Raw genomic sequence first — 18,227 nt, 5'->3', positions numbered from 1 at the left:
GAACTAATAATGTCACAGAGAGCAAGAACTGATTTGTTAATAATTGATAGGAAATAGGGAGAGGACATCTCTCATATAACATACTTTATTTTTAATATATAAGTAGCACACAAAGCATGCTAGACATTCTAAAACAAGTAATATACATCCTGAAATCGCAGCTTTTTTTGTTAAATTTGTTAATAGGGTAAATTATTCACAGTTTAATCTTCACTCCATTACTTTCACTTCTTTCTGTATGGAACTTGCAAGACAAAGGATAAAGAAGATAGGAGTGTACATACGGAAGGATGGCTGGAATATAGGTAAGGTACTGGTAAGGATAGGGAATTGAGGGCTGGGCAAAGTTGGGGGAGGAGACGAGACAGGAGGACAAGTGCTTATAGCTTGATTAGACTAATGACAGTATGAAGAGCAAGTGCAAGCTGATAGCAATGGCAGTATGGATGAAACAAAATAATTGCAACAGTTTCCAAGTTCCAGTGTAAAGGTCAGGAGTCCTTCATTCACAGCTACCAAGATTTGCACAACGCTGTGTGTGACACTTTATGCAAATTATGTCAAGCTAATTTGCATATGGTCAACATCATTTTACTGTCAATGTAGCCTTCTCCAAGCAGAGGTAGGGATAGGGCATGGAGTTGCACAATTGGCAACTATGAGGTTGGGGCCTGTGAGGCAGTTGGATGTCTAGGAGTGCTGTTGTGTGTTCAGAGCGCTTGAGCTGGTGGATGCTGATGGGTATCTCAGGATGCTGAAGTGACTGGCTGTTGCTGTCAGGGAATGAGTGGGAGAAATATGGGCTCTGTCTGTAGACTGGAGTGGGCAGGGGTCTCTTGAGGTTGTGGGAATGGAGTTTCTGGAGACTGGCATCTGTGGTCTATCTTGATGGTCTCTAACATGAAGAAATTACATCTAGATTGGAAGAGTAATCCTACAGACTGTTTTAAATTTAAATACCTGAGCTTCCACTCCCTCCATATCAGTTCTAATCTGAACAGCTTCTGTCTGCCCACTTCAGAAGACTGACTTCAGAATTTGATCCCAATCCTCCAATGAATTCAACAACTGTGACACTCTGGCTTACACTCTCACAAGCTTCTCACAAAAAATGGCAGCATGCCCAAAACACCAGCTCTGATAGGTCTGCAGTCAGGAATGGAGAAGACAGGTGCTTTACAGCACCTTGCTGACAGATTACTTCATCCCCAGGTCCCACAGAGCCATGTAATAGTATCCCATTCAAATTGGACTTCTATAATTCTAGGTATATATTGTGACAGATATGACAATTTCCTACCTTATTGAATTAAGTTTAAGTATCTTTGTAATTCATTGTTTAAATGCAAAGGTTATGTATTGTTAAAGGCCTGGATGATCAAAGGACTATATTGAACAATGTGGCTGGGAGAATATGTATGAAGTGTATTTCCTGGGAAATATCTAGGGGGAGGTGAATTAAAATTCCTTTCTTCCCCCAGTTGTGCAAAAACCCAGCCTTTTGAAGCAGTGCCCTGAAGAGGGGACCTTTGTCTGTTCACCTGTTACACGAGACAGATCAAAATCCTAAGCTGTCTAAAGGAAAGACTGTATTATTCGTGATTGGTTGTTCTGAGCTAATGCTGTTACAAACTTATAACCATAGAAAAACACCTTTGGGGTTTGAAGGACTGATCCCTAGCAGAGCCCTTGATGAACTTTGTGGGTGATCTCTGGCATGCTTATGAGAATGCATGTAGGTTCTTTTAAACATGTCGTCTTTGTAACATGTTCACCTTAAGAATAAGGGGCTTATAAAGAGCTGTGTGTTAACTCATAACTGCTAGTAATTATATTGCTTTGTCTTCTCCATCTATGAACAAAGTGCAGAGGCTGGCTTGTTGGGAATATCACAGTGTTGGTAGGGAACTATGTAGCCTGGAAAAACCTCAGTCAGGAGACAGAAAGACGAAGGTCTTTGCCTAAGAGAAGTCACAGCTGAGGAGCTGGGAGTGGGTGCTCTTGGTGGACCATAGAGGGAGAAATACAGGTGAGATGCAGTTTTCCTGAATTGTGGCATACGTATTGCAAATAAAACTACCAGTGAGATAAAAAAAGACCTTTTAATCATTGTGTGTCCTTAGCCTGCTTAAAAACAAACCAATACTTTTATAAATGTAATATGAACAATCTAAATGCAATTTTGTTCATGCATATATTTTCAGACATTTCAGTCCACGGTAGTTGCAGCTGTATTGTTGTCTTTCTCTATCTCTGTTATGCTAAGTTCTGTGACTGGTACAAGGTTCCTCACATCTACAACTAAAAGTACAACATTGTATGAGTGACAGTCATGAGGGTCAGTTAGATGGTCAAAATTTCAATATGAGCAGTGCATTTTTAATTTTACATCTACAAAAGCTTTTCTCTGGTTTAAGTAGAGTTGAACAATAAGTATAATTTATATTAGTGTTTTACATTTCCAAAGCACTTTGTAGGCATTAAGGACCATATTTATGAGGTAGCACTCCAGTTATTCAGACTAGGATCTTCCCTATGCTGCTGGGAGCACCCCACCAAAGTGGGATCCTAGCTCTGGCTGGGCAGGGGAGGGAGAGGACTTGTCCCTCCCCTGCACAGCTGCTCTGGGGTGGGGAGGAGCCCCACCTCTGGGTGCCTCCCTCTGCTGCAGGACACTCTGGGACTGGGAAGCAGCCCCAGAGGTTCCTGCAGCTGGAGGAGTTCTTGTGGAGTTGTCAAATCTTTCCTGTGCTGCTGGGAGCGCCCCAGCAAATGGGGCTCCTAGCTCTCACTGGGCAGGGGAGGGACAGTCCAGCTCTGAAGGGAGCACAGAAGTGAGGGTGACAATCCCCTGACACCCTCCCCCACCCCCCCACAGGTTTGCCACCCTCCACCCCCCCATCCCCTTTTGTGTCGGGACCCCCACGGTTACAACACTGTGAAATTTCAGATTTAAACATTTTCAAATCCTATGGCTCTGGAATTGGCCATAATGGACTGTGTATTTGGTAGGGCCCTACTCATAACATTGTTCCCTGTAGGTCCCTGACTCCTCTTGCTGAAATGCAATCAACCATTGCAGAATACACCATATAGCCCCCATATACATTCATTCTCCTCAGTCCTCTCTGTTCGATGGACCTATACCAACTCCACTGTCAGGAAACCAGGGTAGATAAAAATCATGATTTTTTTTTAAAAAGCCAAAATATCACAATTTTAATTTTAAAAATAAATAGTTTTTTATTTATACATTGTTAGTTTAGTATTTCTCACTTTAGTCTTAGCTTGGTAAAGTCGGTGTTTTGTATTTGTTTCTTTAGTTTCCTAATTGTTAGTAGAATTTCAGATTTTAGATCGAGATTTTTTTTTCTATGGAGTAATTTCACAGTTGAAGTCCTCATCTATGCTGAAAAAAAAAGTCCATGGCCTCATTAGCATCGCAGCATAAATCCAATATACTGAACTCTCACAAGTCCAGAAGAAGTGTTTCAAGGAGGCTTCTCCATGATTCTAAACTACTTTGATGCTTTTGAAAATTCAAACTTCAACTCCCCAAATATACGTTCAAGAGTTTAAGATTAGGCTCCTATTTTTGAAATGTTGGTCAATGTGTGTAATAAAATTCAAAATAACCTGGTTAATGTTTTAAAAGTCTAAACAACTTTTATTGTTAGTACCAAATCAGTTTTGTTTCAAGTGAATATGATTTTATGCCACTAGAGAAAAGCGTTTAATAAAAATACAATTTTAGCCTCTGATGCTGCAAACAGTTTTGCACATACTGAACTTTTCCTTTAAATCCTGCAGAGGACTAAACCTTGCTTTAAATTGCTCTACTTTTGGAATGGAAGGAAGGGCATGTCACCAAGGAAGTATACATGGGAATGGTGTGAGCATGTAAGGATATAATCAGGAAAGCCAAGGCAAAGAATGAGTTACAGCTGGCAAGGAATGTTGGAGACAACAAGAAGGGGTTCTTCAAATATATCAGAAAAAAAGAAAGATCAGGGCTAGTGTGGGTCCACTGCTCAGTGGGGAAGGTGAGCTGGTAATGGAGGATGATAGGAAGGCAGAGCTGTTCAATGCCTACTTTGCTTCAGTCTTCTCACAAAAAATAACATATGACTGGACAACTAGCAAAGTTATCATAGACAATAAAGGGAAAGGGATGCAGATCAGCATAAGTAAAGGACATGTCAGAGATCTGACCAATCTGAATTCAAGACAGCAGGATCTGATGCAATTCAGCTAATTCCTTCCAGACCCTGGTGTGAAGAAATCTTGGAGCCACTGGCAATAATATTTGCAAACTCATGGATGACGGGAGAGGCCCCGAAAGACTGGAGAAGGGCTAACGTAGTGCCCATCTTTAAAAAGGAGGGGCCAGGGACCTATAGACCAGTCAGCCTGCCTTCAATAGCTGGGAAGCTACCAGGGCAATGTATAAAACATTCCATTTGTGAATACGTGGAGGACGAAGGGGTAATCACTAGCAACCAGCATGGATTTACCAAGAACAAATCATGCCAAACCAGCTTGATTTCCTTCTTTGACAGGGTGATTGGTTTGGTGGATAGGGGGAGCGTTGTGGACATAATATGGACTTCAGCAAGGCTTTTGACACAGTTCCATATGACATTCTTATAAGTAAGCAGGAGAAATGCAGTCTCAGCGGAACCACCATTAAGTGGATACATAATTGGTTAAACAACTGCAAAGTAACCATTAATGGAATTATGTCAGATTGGAGGGAGGTTTCAAGTTGGGTTCCACAGGGATCTGTTCTGGGTCCAGTGTTGTTTAACATCTTTATTAATGACCTGGATGTAGGAATAGAGAGCATAATGATCACATGTGTGGATGACACAAAACTGCGAGGGGGGACAACACGTTGGAGGAGACAGCTAAAATTCAGAGGGAGCTTGATAAATTGGAGAACTGGGCTATAGCCAGTAAATTCAACTAAACCAAATGTAAGATGCAACACTTTGTTAAGGGAAAAAAAGAGGAGATTAAGAGTCAAATAGTTGAAAGGCTGCCATAAAAAAGATGGAGAAAAGTTCTCTCTTGCCACAGAGGGTAGTAGAAGAGGCAACTACAGCATAGCAGATTTAGATAAAATCTCAGGAAAACTGAAGAACAGTAGGACAATGGAAGACACTCCCTTGGGAGGTTGTAGAAGTTCCTTCACTGGAGGTTTTCAAAAGGAGCCTGGATAGCCATCTGTCTTGAATGGTTTAGATACAACAAATCCTGCATCTTGCCAGGGGGTTAAACTAGAGGACCCTCGTGATCCCTTCTAAGCCTATGATTCTATGACCCTGTGCAGCCAGGGTTTAATCATAGTAGGTGCTGTGCATCCTTAACACCCATTGAAACCAGTGGGAGTTGAGCGTGCTCAGCAGCTTGCAGGCTTCAGCCCCCATAGATGAGGGGCTGGATTTACTCCTTAGCTGAGTTCTACCACATCCCAGTGTAATAAATTATTATTTCCTATTTATTTTTATTTTAAATGTTAGTGTAAGTTATGAAGTTTTAGGCCTACAACGTCTTATGTGTGTGTTTAAGTTTATACAGAATGTGTAGTCCTGTTGACTTCAATGTTAAGCCTCTACAGGATTGGTGGCTTCCATGCTCTGTCCCTTTACCAAGGATTTTATTCTAAATATAAAAAAGGAACACAAATGATGGAATCCCAGCAAACACACCCAAAATTATATACTGTGATTTTATTTAAAAAACAGAATGCACAATGAATTCCAGTTTTAAGAAAACATTTTATAATATCGTCTCATATTTCACATAATTACAAAACACAGCAGAGCAAGGAATGATATAAAGGTTCTCAAGCCCTTACTCTTTATTTTTATTTTCATTGTAGCCTTTTTCTAAATTTGCAAGTGTTTGTCTGCATGTGACTTTTGTAAAGATAAGCAGCATCCAGTCTTTGTTGATAAAGTATGGCTAAATACAGTGCTACGTTGTGATGTTACAGTTTCAAATACATACATTGAGTATCTTGTTTAGTATAACATATCTCATCTGTCCAAAGTGTTTCACCATTTTAGTGATTTTAATTCAAACTGATAGAGAACTTTCATTTTGTTACAAGAGAAAATAATCCATGGTGAAATAAATGCTTGCTCAGGTACTGGGATAAAGGTATTTGCTTATGGGACAACTGAAGGATAGTTATAGGCTTTTCTGGTCAAGAGGCTGTAAATCCATTCCCTGCCATAAGGAAGGCTGTTGCTGCATAAAGTTCTCAAGTATTACACTTTTTAATGTCTCTTTTGCACTAAATAAGGATTCTGTAAGTGATACAAGCTTTTTGAGGAACATTAAAAGAGGGGTTAGCGTGGGAGAAACCTAGGTTCAGTTCTAGATTCATCAAATCAGCAGGTCTGGATAACTTACATCCATGAGTTTTTAAAGAGCTGGTTGAGGAGCTTGCTGGACCATTAAGTTGATTTTCAATAAGTCTTAGAACACTGGGAAAGTTCCAGAAAACTGGAAGAAAGCTAATGTTTGCCAATATTTAAAAAGGGTAAAGGGGATAACCTGGGTAAATATAGGCCTGTCAGTCTCACATGGATCCCAGGCAAGATAATGGAGTGCTTGATAGAGGACTCCATTAATAAAGAATTAAAGGAGGGTAATATAATGTCAAACAACATCGGTTTATGGAAAATGGATCTTGTAATCTCATTAAAAAATCAAGTTAATTTGACCTTTTATTTATATCTATATATAGATATAAACAAGTTTGCTTGATAAAGTTAGTATTGTTGACATAATATACTTGGACTTCTCTAGGATGTTTGATTTGGTATTGGACAACATTTTGATTGAAAAACTAGAACTATATAAAATTAACATGGCACACAGCTAATTTGTAATCCATTTAATAACTGATAGGTCTCAAAATGTAGCTGTAAACAGGGAATCACTGAGTGGATGTGTTTCTAGTGGGGTCCCACAGCAATCTGTTCTTGGCCCTATGCTATTTAACATTTTTATCAATGTCCGGGGGGAGAGGCGGGGGAAACACTGATAAAGTTTGCTGATGACACAAAACTTGGAGCATGGTAAATAATGAAGGGGACAGGTCACTAATACAGAGGGATTGAGCTTTCTTGGTAAACCAGGCACAAGCAAATAATACACAATTTAATATAGCTCAATATAAATGCATGCATCTAGGAACAAAGAATGTAGGCTATACTTACACAATGTAGGACTCTATCCTGGAAAGCAGTGACTCTAAAAAAAGATTAGGGGGTCATGATGAATAGTCAGCTGAACATGAGCTCCCAATACGATGCTATGGTCAAAAGGGCTAATGTGATCCTTGCATGCATAAATAAGGGAATCTTGAGTGGAAGCGGAGAGGTTATTTTACCTCTGTATTTGGCACTGGTGCGACCACCGCTGGAATACTGTGTCCAGTTCTGGTGTCTGCAATTCATGAAAAATGTTGAATAAATGGAGAAGGTTCAGAGAAGAGCCACCAGAATGATTAGAGAACATGCTGTATGCCTGAGATTTAACTCACCTCATACTAAACCAGCCTTGGGTGAAACTCAGGGATTTCACCACTAAAATTAAGGGGAAAAATGCTCCACTGCTGCTAAAGTGCCCCCACCTCAGGAATGCCCCTAACAAGAGTTCTAACACCAAGGGTGGTAAAGTAGAGACACCTAGGCATTGGGAAGTTTAGGGAGGAAACAGGAAGACCCCAAGAATTGGTAAAATAGATAAAATAAGCTCTGACTAGTGAATATATGCTGATCATCTGCACAAACAAACTGACCCCTCTGCATGACCATGACATGCAGAGGCGTTGCCGGAAACCCCCAGACGAGAGGATCCTGACTGGCCATCAGATGAATTTTGTCTGTATATTGGGAGTGGTGAGCATAAGAGATTTGCTTGGTATATGTATTCTGTGTCTGTTGTTAATAAATAGATGTTTAGAGCACAACTGTGTAAGGCTCTCTCACTGGGAAAAGGTTCCGCAGACCTGTAGAGCCCTGAGGCCTGTGGGAAAGGGCAGATACCTAAATTGACCAGGTCATGCCTTGAGCCCTTGGTAGGGTATAGGTGGGGTGCCCTACATTTTTTTGCAGTTAACAATGCCTTATAGTGAGAGACTCTAGCTGAGGTACACCAGGTAGCTCTTCCCCACCCCTTTAGAGAGACTGGCACAAATCAGCCAGTTGAGGGGAAAGGAGTGCCAATTGTTTGCAGCTCCAGGGATTTAACCTGGAGTATTGGCCATGTGGAGCCTCTTTTGGCTCCATTCCAGCAGCTTATTCACCAACCCCACAGCAGCAGCAGTTGTGGTCAGGATGCAGAGGAGTTAAAGTTAAGGATTTTGGGGCCATTCTCCCTAGAGGTATCAGGTCTGCCTCAGCAGGGGGAAGGGAAGGAGGTGTCTCTGCCCCACTGCAGGGGTCAGATCCCAGCCCCACAGCATGCGGGCTCTGCCCTCTACCAGAGGATGAACCCCCGAAGGGAGGGATTTCATGTTGACTCTCTCCCCCGACCCTCCCTACTCAAGGGGAGGGAGGCAGAGGACACATGGTGCTGCTGCGGTAGCCGTGATGAGTCAGGGCAGGACTTTGAGGGTTGCATCTGTCACCACTGCCCCACCCCATCCCTCCTGCTTGGGAAAGGGGATGCCATGGAAGTGCTGCAGCTGCCACAGAAGCACATGGCTCCTTATGTCCTGCTAAGCCTCCCTCCTTGTCCCACTTCAGGAGAGGGAAGGGGAAGGGCTGGTGGGGCTTCAGCTAAGAGAACAACCAGCAGGTCTGTGGGCGCCTGCACCAGGAGTTACTCTGAGGAAGTGAGACAGAACACCTAGTCCCTTCCCCTCCCCTGGGGTTAGACAGTGAGGGTTAGGGTATAGGTGGTAAGGTTGTCCTCCGGCAAGCATTGGAGGGACCTAGCCCTGCCCTATTGGAGGTACTGAGAGAGGTCGCCTTAGAGGTGGCTGATGGTTCATTCAGGCAGCTTTGCCCAAGAATTCTGAGTGTGAGATTGTTGCGCCTTGGGGAAGGATGTCCTCAGTCTTCTAAGGAGTAGAGATCAGGGAGGATCAACAGTCTGAAACTGACGTGAAAGAAGAGTCACAGGACAAGGGGAGCAGATGGGTCGGATCCAGGACCTTTGCTAGGACAAATTCACTTTGCAGTTGGTGGTGTGAGAGAAGTCCATTCCTCCCTGATGGATCTTGAACCTTGTACAAGAGGTCTCTGGGAGGCACAAAAAGGGTGAGTTTGAGTCCTGGTCTATACTACAAACTAGGTCTGTCAAGTGATTACAAAAATTAATCATGTGACTAATCATGCTGTTAAACAATAATAGAATACCATTTATTTAAATATTTTTGGATGTTTTCTACATTTTAAAATATATTGATTTCAGTTACAACACAGAATACAAAGTGTACAATACTCACTTTATTTTTATTTTTTTTATTACAAATATTTGCACTGTAAAAAACAAAAGAAATAATATTTTTCACTTCACTTCATGCAAGTACTGTAGTGGAATCTCAAATGTAGAATTAGGTACAAAAAATGCCTGCATTAAAAAAAATAAAACAATGTAAAACTTTAGAATCTACAAGTCCAATCAGTCCTACTTCTTCAGCCAATCACTCAGACAAACAAGTTAGTTTACATTTGCAGAAGAGAATGCTGCCTGCTTCTTGTTTACCTGAAAAGTAAGAACAGGCGTTTGCATGGCACTGTTGTAGCTGAAATTGCAAGATATTTATATGCCAGATGCGCTAAAGATTCATATGTCCCTTGATGCTTCAACCACCATTCCAGAGGACATGTGTCCATGTTGATAATGGGTTCTGCTCAATAACGATCCAAAACAGTGCGGACAGATAATGAAAATGAACATGCTTCAGAGTCAGATGCCACCAGCAGAAGGTTGATTTTCTTTTTTGGTGGTTTGGGTTCTGTAGTTTCCACATCAGAGTGTTGCTCTTTTACGACTTCTGAAAGCATGCTCCACACCTCGTCCCTCTCAGATTTTGGAAGGCACTTCAGATTCTTAAATCTTGGGTTGAGTACTGTAGCTATCTTTAGAAATTTTACATTGGTATCTTCTTCGCATTTTGTCAAATCTGTAGTGAAAGTTGTCTTAAAATGAACAACATGTGCTGGGTCCTCATCCAAGACTGCTATAACATGAAATATATGGCAGAATGCGGGTAAAACAGAGCAGGAGACATACAGTTCTCCCCCAAGGAGTACAGTCACAAATTTAATTAATGCATTATTTTTTTAACTAGCATCATTAGCATGGAAGCATGTCCTCTGGAACAGTGGCCGAAGCATGAAGGGGCATGTGGGTCTTTGGCGCATCTGGCACGTAGGTGTCTTGTGACGCCAGCTACAGCGGTGCCATGTGAACGCCTGTTCTCACTTTCGGGTGACATTGTGGATAAGAAGTGGGCAGCATTGTATCCCGTAAATGTAAACAGACTTGTTTCTCTTAGTGATTGGCTGAACAAGAGGGACTGGGTGGACTTGTGGGCTCTAGGGTTTTACATAGTTTTGTTTTTGAGTGCAGTTATGTAACAAAAAAAACCCTACATTTGTAAGTTGCACTTTCATGATAAAGAGATTGCACTACAGTACTTGTATGGGGTACATTGAAAAATACTGTTTCTTTTATCATTTTGACTGCAAATATTTGTAATGAAAATATATATAGAGTGAGCACTGGACACTGTATTTTGTGTTGTAATTGAAATCGATATATTTGAAACATCCAAAATATTTAATAAATTTCAATTGGTATTGTTTAATAGTGTGATCACGATAATTTTTTTAAATTGTGATTAATTTTTTTTAGTTAATCACGTGAGTTAACTGTGATTAATCTACAGCCCTACAACAAACTTATGTTGGTATAACTCCATTGCTCAGGGGCATGGAAAATCCACACCACTGAGCAACGCAGTTATACCTACCTAACTCCCAGTGTAGATAGTGCTATATTGATGGCAGGGCTGTGCCACCGCTGCAGCGCTATAAGTGTAGAGAAGCCCTGATAAGGTGACCAGGTAGCAAGTGTGAAAAACTGGGACATGGGGTTGGGGGTAGTTGGTGCCTATATAAGACAAAGCCCTGAATATTGGGACTGTCTCTATAAAATCAGGACATCTGGTCACCCTAAGCCCAGACGATAGCAAGGGACAGAGTCTTATTGAGGTGGATAAGGATAATGAGGAGTGAATGACAGTCCCTGGGCCTAGGCTTCATTCCCATAATCCACCCAGTATCCAGTGAGTCTCCTTGGGATATGTCAGTGGTGTTTGCCAGTGGCCCGAGATAATGAAGGAGGAGATTGCAAGCATTGGTGCTCATGAGCAAGGTCCAGCCTTGGAGTCAGTGCCTATACAAAGAGCCACATATTAACTTCTGAAGAGTCACATGTGGCTCTGGAGCGCTAGGGTGTCGAGTACTGAGCAGCCTTACTCCTGACACATAGGCTGGGAAGCCTGCCTGAGAAAGCAAGTGCTTCAGACAAAGGGGTAGCACTGTCACAGGTTTGGGGCAGGACTGATATCTCCCAAAGGGATACACAGCTATCAGGGAGGAACCCCCTTTTGCCAGGCAGCAGCATTCCTAAGGAAACACAGGTAAGAGATACGGCAGCTAAGTTCCCGGGGATCATATGCGGGATCTGATCAGCCCCTGGAGAATGATCTGTCTATAGGGGTTAAGGAAACGATTTGGAAGGGGGAGTTCATGGATTTTCTTACCTCACTGTTTAGGGAAGAGCAGACAGAGGAAGGGGGCAAAAAGAACAGAAAAGACAAGGACAAACTCTGATGACCTAAGGTACCACAAACTCTTGAAAACTAGTCCACAACCTATTGCATTTATACAAATATAATTTGTGTGAGGAGCCCCAAGAGGTGTATTTCCTTGTTCAAGTACAAGGATTTAATGGCAAAGGCTTATGCTACATATGGTAGCGTAGCATGGTTAAGGTATGGCAGAGAATTTAGATAGAGGGCAACAGAGGATCCTGAATTACTCTGGGGTAAATGGACCAGGAACTTTAGCTGGTGTGTATGACTCCTTATCTCTCCACCCAGCTGACATTCACAGACAGCAGGTTGCCTGTGCTAAAACCTCGGCTTCAAAATGTGGAGATAAAAGTGAACGTTAATTTTGCATTTAACAATCCATGTCTAGTTGGCAGCCGGTATCAAACGGAGTGCCCCAAGGTTCGGTCCTGGGGCTGGTTTTGTTCAATATATTCATTAATGATCTAGAGCAGAGATCGGCAACCTTTGGCACGCAGCACGCCAGGGTGGGCATCCTGGTGGGCCGGGCCAGTTTGTTTGCCTGCCGCGTCCGCAGGTTTGGTGGATCGCGGCTCCCGCTGGCTGCGGTTTGCTGTCCCAGGCCAGTGGGGGCTGCGGGAAGCGGCGCGGCCCGAGGGATGTGCTGGCTGCCGCCACTTCCCGCAGCCCCCATTGGCCTGGGATGGCGAGCCGCGGCCAGTGAGAGCCGCGGTCGGCCAAGCCTGCGGACGTGGCGGGTGGACGGGCCGCAGGCCAAAGGTTGCCGATCCCTGATCTAGAGGATGGTGTGGACTGCACCCTCAGCAAGTTTGCAGATGACACTAAACTGGGAGGAGTGGTAGATATGCTGGAGGGTAGGGATAGGATACAGAGGGACCTAGACAAATTAGAAGATTGGGCCAAAAGAAATCTGATGAGGTTCAACAAGGACAAGTGCAGAGTCCTGCATTTAGGATGGAAGAATCCCATGCACTGCTACAGACTAGGGACCAAATGGCTAGGCAGCAGTTCTGCAGAAAAGGACCTAGGGGTTACAGTGGACATGAAGCTGGATATGAGTCAACAGTGTGCCCTTGTTGCCCTTGTTGCCAAGAAGGCTAACGGCATTTTGGACTGTATAAGTAGGGGCATTGCCAGCAGATCGAGGCATGTGAACATTCCCCTCTATTCGACGTTGGTGAGGCCTCATCTGGAGTACTGTGTCCAGTTTTGGGTCCCACACTACAAGAGGGATGTGGAAAGATTGGAGGGAGTCCAGCGGAGGGCAACAAAAATGATTAGGGGGTTGGAGCACATGAGTTATGAGGAGAGGCTGAGGGAACTGGGATTGTTTAGTCTGCAGAAGAGAAGAATGAGGGGGGATTTGATAGCTGCTTTCAAGTACCTGAAAGTGGGTTCCAAAGAGGACAGATCTAGACTGTTCTCACTGGTACCAGATGACAGAACAAGGAGTAATGGTCTCAAGTTGCAGTTGGGGAGGTTTAGGTTGGATATTAGGAAAAACTTTTTCACTAGGAGGGTGGTGAAACACTGGAATAGATTACCTAGGTGGAATCTCCTTCCTTAGAGGTTTTAAGGTCAGGCTTGACAAAGCCCTGGCTGGGATGATTTAGTTGGGGATTGGTCCTGCTTTGAGCAGGCGGTTGGACTAGATGACCTCCTGAGGTCCCTTTCAACCTGATATTCTATGATTCTATGAATGGGAAATGTTTTCACACCCAATGCAAGTATAAACACTGCAGTACGAGGTGCAGGGGTCAGCATAGTGCCCTCTCCTATCCTGGGGACAAAGGATGATTCCAACAGTAGGAAAGTGAGTCAGCAAGGACTCAGTGCTTCAGGAGATGCTACAGGGGACGGCGTCTGCTCCATGGAAGTGGCAACAGGGAGAGTGGTAGTCCCCGTCCCGTGCCTTCCAATGCCAGAATTACATATATCTCCCCTGGGTGAGGTCCCAAAGAAGGTGAAGGGGTAATACAGGCTTATCCATCACTTGTCCTATTTTGGGGGCTCATTAGTAAATGACTCTATTGACCCCCCAGCTGTGTTCAGAAAGATATTCCTCATTTGATGCTGAGGTAGCCATGGTTAAGAAGCGTGGCCCTGGGCCGATGTTAGCTAGCTGCAACATCAGGTCTGCATTTTGGTCACTCCCAATGTATGCCAGGAATTTTTAACTTGGTTGGGTTTCAGTTTGAGGACCACTACGATTCTGATAAAGCCATGCCCATGGGATGCTCAGTGTCATGTGCTGCTCGTGAAAGATTCAGCTCCATATTGGAGTGGGCGATCGTATGCAAGCCTGGCCTGCATCATGTGCGGCACTATCTTGATGACTTATTGCAGGAAAATTAGGGATAAGTAACTGTGTGTACTTGCTTCAGACGTTCCAGAACCTAGCTGAGTGCCTCAGCTCCCCCACCCCCCTAATGGAGAAGACAGAAGGCTCTACCCAAAGTTTAACATACCTGAGCATTGAACTGGACACAGTTCAGGGTTTTTCTAGGTTACTTGCAGAGAAGCTGAACTCAGTCAGGGCACTCAAAGGGGCAAAGAAAATTAAATGGAAGGACCTACCAGTGGTCATGGGACACTTAAATTTTGCATGTCAGGCAGTGGCTCCCAGTTGGGCATTCTGTGCCCCATCTTGTGTTGGTCTCCTCTGGAGTGCAAAAACCTCACCACATTATGAGCATGATGAGGGAAATGAGGGAAGATTTAGAAGTGTGGGAAAGATTCCTGGGAGTTTAATGTGAGTTCCAATATGGAGTTTGGACTAGTCGTTCAAGACTCAGTTGCAGGCACAGTCCAACATCTCAGAGGCATAGGTTTTGGGGTTTACTTTCAATGTGAAATGTATGCACAGAGATAGCCAGAAAACTGGGTGCTCAGTGAACTACAAGAGATATCACCTTCCTTGATTCCCCTCCCCCCCATACTGGTGGCAGTCACTATTTGGAGAGAGAACTTTCAGAACAAAAAAGTCTGTTTCTGATGCAACAACTAATTCATGGTTTATATTGTAAATAGACAGTTGGCTAAGACTGCTTGGGTAATGAAGCTGGTGAAGGTCTCCGTTTGACATCCTTCTTCATGCAGTGCCTGTCCTAGGAGTGGATAATGGTGTTGCTGGTGCTCTATCTCAATTTCAGGACAACAGATTCTGGGAACTTGGCCCGCTTGCCAGCAGAGATTCATGGGTGATGCCCCAAAAATTCAGGACCCTTGACTCATGACAGCTGTGGGACACATCTAGGATTTGGTTGCCCTGGGGAATCTGAGGTCCTATAAACCAGCCTTACAGAGTTCATGGAAAGAAGGGCACAGGGAGGGCTTTGTCGTGAGTGGCCCATATCTATATACCAGGTCATGTGATATGCGGTGTCTTTGACCTACTGTGGATTGACTCCTTCCACTATCTCTGGCTGGCTATTGAGCCTGTCCTATGGGAGTAGGCTGGCGGGTTTCCCAGACCCATGTAGGCATTTTGTAATACAGAAGCTTTTAGGAGGATGACCCAGGAGGGGTGGTTGCAGGAGGGCTGACAGTTTATGCCTAATGGTAGAAACCCTGACAGGATTATTAGAGACTCTACTGTGGGTATGCAGCTGTGGGAGGGAGGCCATTTTATTCAGGGCAGCATTCACTGTTGCCTTCTTCGGCGCTTTTACAGTAAGTGAGCTGGTGCCTTTGGCAGCCATGAACAGGTCCCATCAGCATTGAACTTAATGAGTGTTGCCCTAAGGTGTCCCTGCACTTAAGTACTCCTGGGGGAATTCTGTGCAAAAAAAATTTTAAAAATTCTGCACCAAAAAATTAAAAATTCTGCACACAATCTTTCAAAATTCTGCAAAAATCTGCACATTTTGTTTGTCAAAATAACACAATATAATCACTCTGGTTTCAATTATTTCAGTAACTTATTTAAACTACAATACAATGATGGAGGATGGGAGTTGGGAGCATTGGAGGAAATCCCCAAACCCGCTTGCCAAATAGTAATGTAGGTAGGTTTGACCCTTTATTTCTGGTTATTAGTCAACAAATATATCCAGCCATATGCGTGGTGTTACATCATAAATAAGGCTGCGTTTATGTCACAGAGGTCATGGAAGTCACGGAATCCTTGACTTCCAGAGACCTCCCTGATATTCTCTGCTTCAGCCCCAGGGGCTGCAGGACTCTGGAGCTGGCAGCCAGCAGGGCTCTGTCAGGGTTCCAGCAATGGGCGACAGCAGCGACAAGTGACGGGGCCCCCTGCAAAGTTCTAGTGATAGGTGACAGACTCCTGAGGGGGCCCTCCTCAGGGTTCCAGCAACAGGCAACAGCCTTGCATGGTGGGAGGGGGATGCCTCGGGCAAGCGGCTGGGGTATCCCATTTTCTCTTTGGGAAATATGGTCACCCTGGATCTCCCAGCCCCCTTGTCGGAAGGGGAACCCCATAGCTCCCAGCCACCACAGTGGTTGGGGGAAACCATGGAGCCGCAGCAGCAAAAGTCACAGACAGGTCACGGCTTCCGTGAATTTTTGTTTATTGCCTGTGACCTGTCCATGACTTTTACTAAAAATAACCATGACAAAATCTTAACCTTAATCATAAACAACTGAAGAGCAAGTGAGGGCTGGGAAATGAAACTGACAATTTATATTGTCTACTGACCATCCCCAGAAAGGTCAGTAGCAAATAGTTCATGGAGCAGATTTTGATAGGAAATTTTTTCAGTCCAAAAATTTAGACCAGTTTTAATCATTAAAGCAACATAAGCATTTATTAGGCCATATTGTCCTTTACACCACTCTGGCAACGTAAAGGAGCTTTAAAACTTTTACACTTGTTTTATACTCCTGGGGGAATTCACAAAGACAATGGGAACAATTCACTAAGCAGGCAGGCTGCCTTACCTTTAGCGCTTCTGTAGCCTTGCGTAGCTCTTTAATTACTGAGGATAAGGCCTCTGGATTTATACCTTGCTCACACAACCGCACACAAATAGACAGAGTTTCCATATCCAAACCAGTGTTTAATATTCTTGAAATCTCAAGCAGAACTGAAACAATTTTTAAAAATTAAAATTAGTTTTTGTTAAAGTTTAAATGAGATTACTGACATTTCTCTTAAAAATGAATTTATTTCTTAAGGGTGGGATTTTCAAAAGCTGAACCTCTGTGGATGGGGAAAATGGAAACACTACCTATCCACTCCCCCCCCTCCAGTTTGAACCCCACCTATAACATTCATAATCACCTTCCCCATGTGAGTCAGAAGCCCCAGACTCCAAACTCAGATCCACATTTACATTCTCTACTCTAGTATTTCCCATTCACTGAACCAGGATATTACTTGTTTACTGTTGTGATAGGAAGAATAGTCAACATGTCTATAGCATGTAGTAAGCTTTCATTTGTAGACAGTGATTTAAAAAAATTCTAAAATTGTAACGATAATTCAAATCTTTGCCCATTAAATGGAAGATATGAAAGAAAACAGGAGCAGTTTTAATTAATGATTACAATACACTATTATAATATTGTTTTGTATTACTGCATATTTAATTATCAATTTTACTCAATATTAATGTTTGGTCTGACAATAAAGACATAAATATTACATTTTATTTGCTCTCCAAAGCAAATATTAACTTAAGCTTTTAAAAAGTGTCTAAGCCAGTGGCTCTCAACCTTTCCAGACTACTGTACCCCTTTGAGGCGTCTGATTTGTCTTAAATATTGCCAAGTTTCACTTCACTTAAAAACTACTTGCTTGCAAAATCAGACACAAAAATATGAAAGTGTCACAGCACACTATTACTGGAAAATTGCTTACTTTCTCGTTTTTACCATATAATGATAGAATAAATCAATTGGAATATAAATATTGTACTTACATTTCAGTGTATAGTATATAGAACAGTATAAACAAGTCATTGTCTGTATGAAATTGTAGTTTGTACTGACTTCGCTAGTCTTTTTATGTAGCCTGTTGTAAAACTAGGCAAATATCTAGATGAGTTGACTGGAAACATCTCTGTGCATCCCCTAGGGTACGTGTACCCTGGGTTGAGAACCACTGTCCTAGGCCCTCACTCCTACATCTATACTTGGTTCTCCTTTGACAATCCCAATGCCATGTGTTACAAGAATGGCCATCACTTGATTCAGTGACTCAAGATACTTGTTCTAGATTTTTACTGGCTAGTTTTTCCCATCATCATTACCCTTTTGCCTTACATTCTTCTCATCTACTAACAATCACTGAACTGCCCATTCCACTACAAGCAATTTCATCCAAGCATGTTTGTGGTGAAATGGCATCCTCTGACTAGATACTACTCCCTTTTGAATCTTATGAAAAGCTTTCATTATTGTAGAGCAGTACAAG

Source organism: Terrapene carolina, unplaced genomic scaffold (genome assembly GCF_002925995.2).
Source record: "Terrapene carolina triunguis isolate 2854851 unplaced genomic scaffold, T_m_triunguis-2.0 Scaffold21, whole genome shotgun sequence".
Classification (NCBI taxonomy): domain Eukaryota; kingdom Metazoa; phylum Chordata; order Testudines; family Emydidae; genus Terrapene; species Terrapene triunguis.
Note: the sequence above shows the minus strand (reverse complement) of the source record.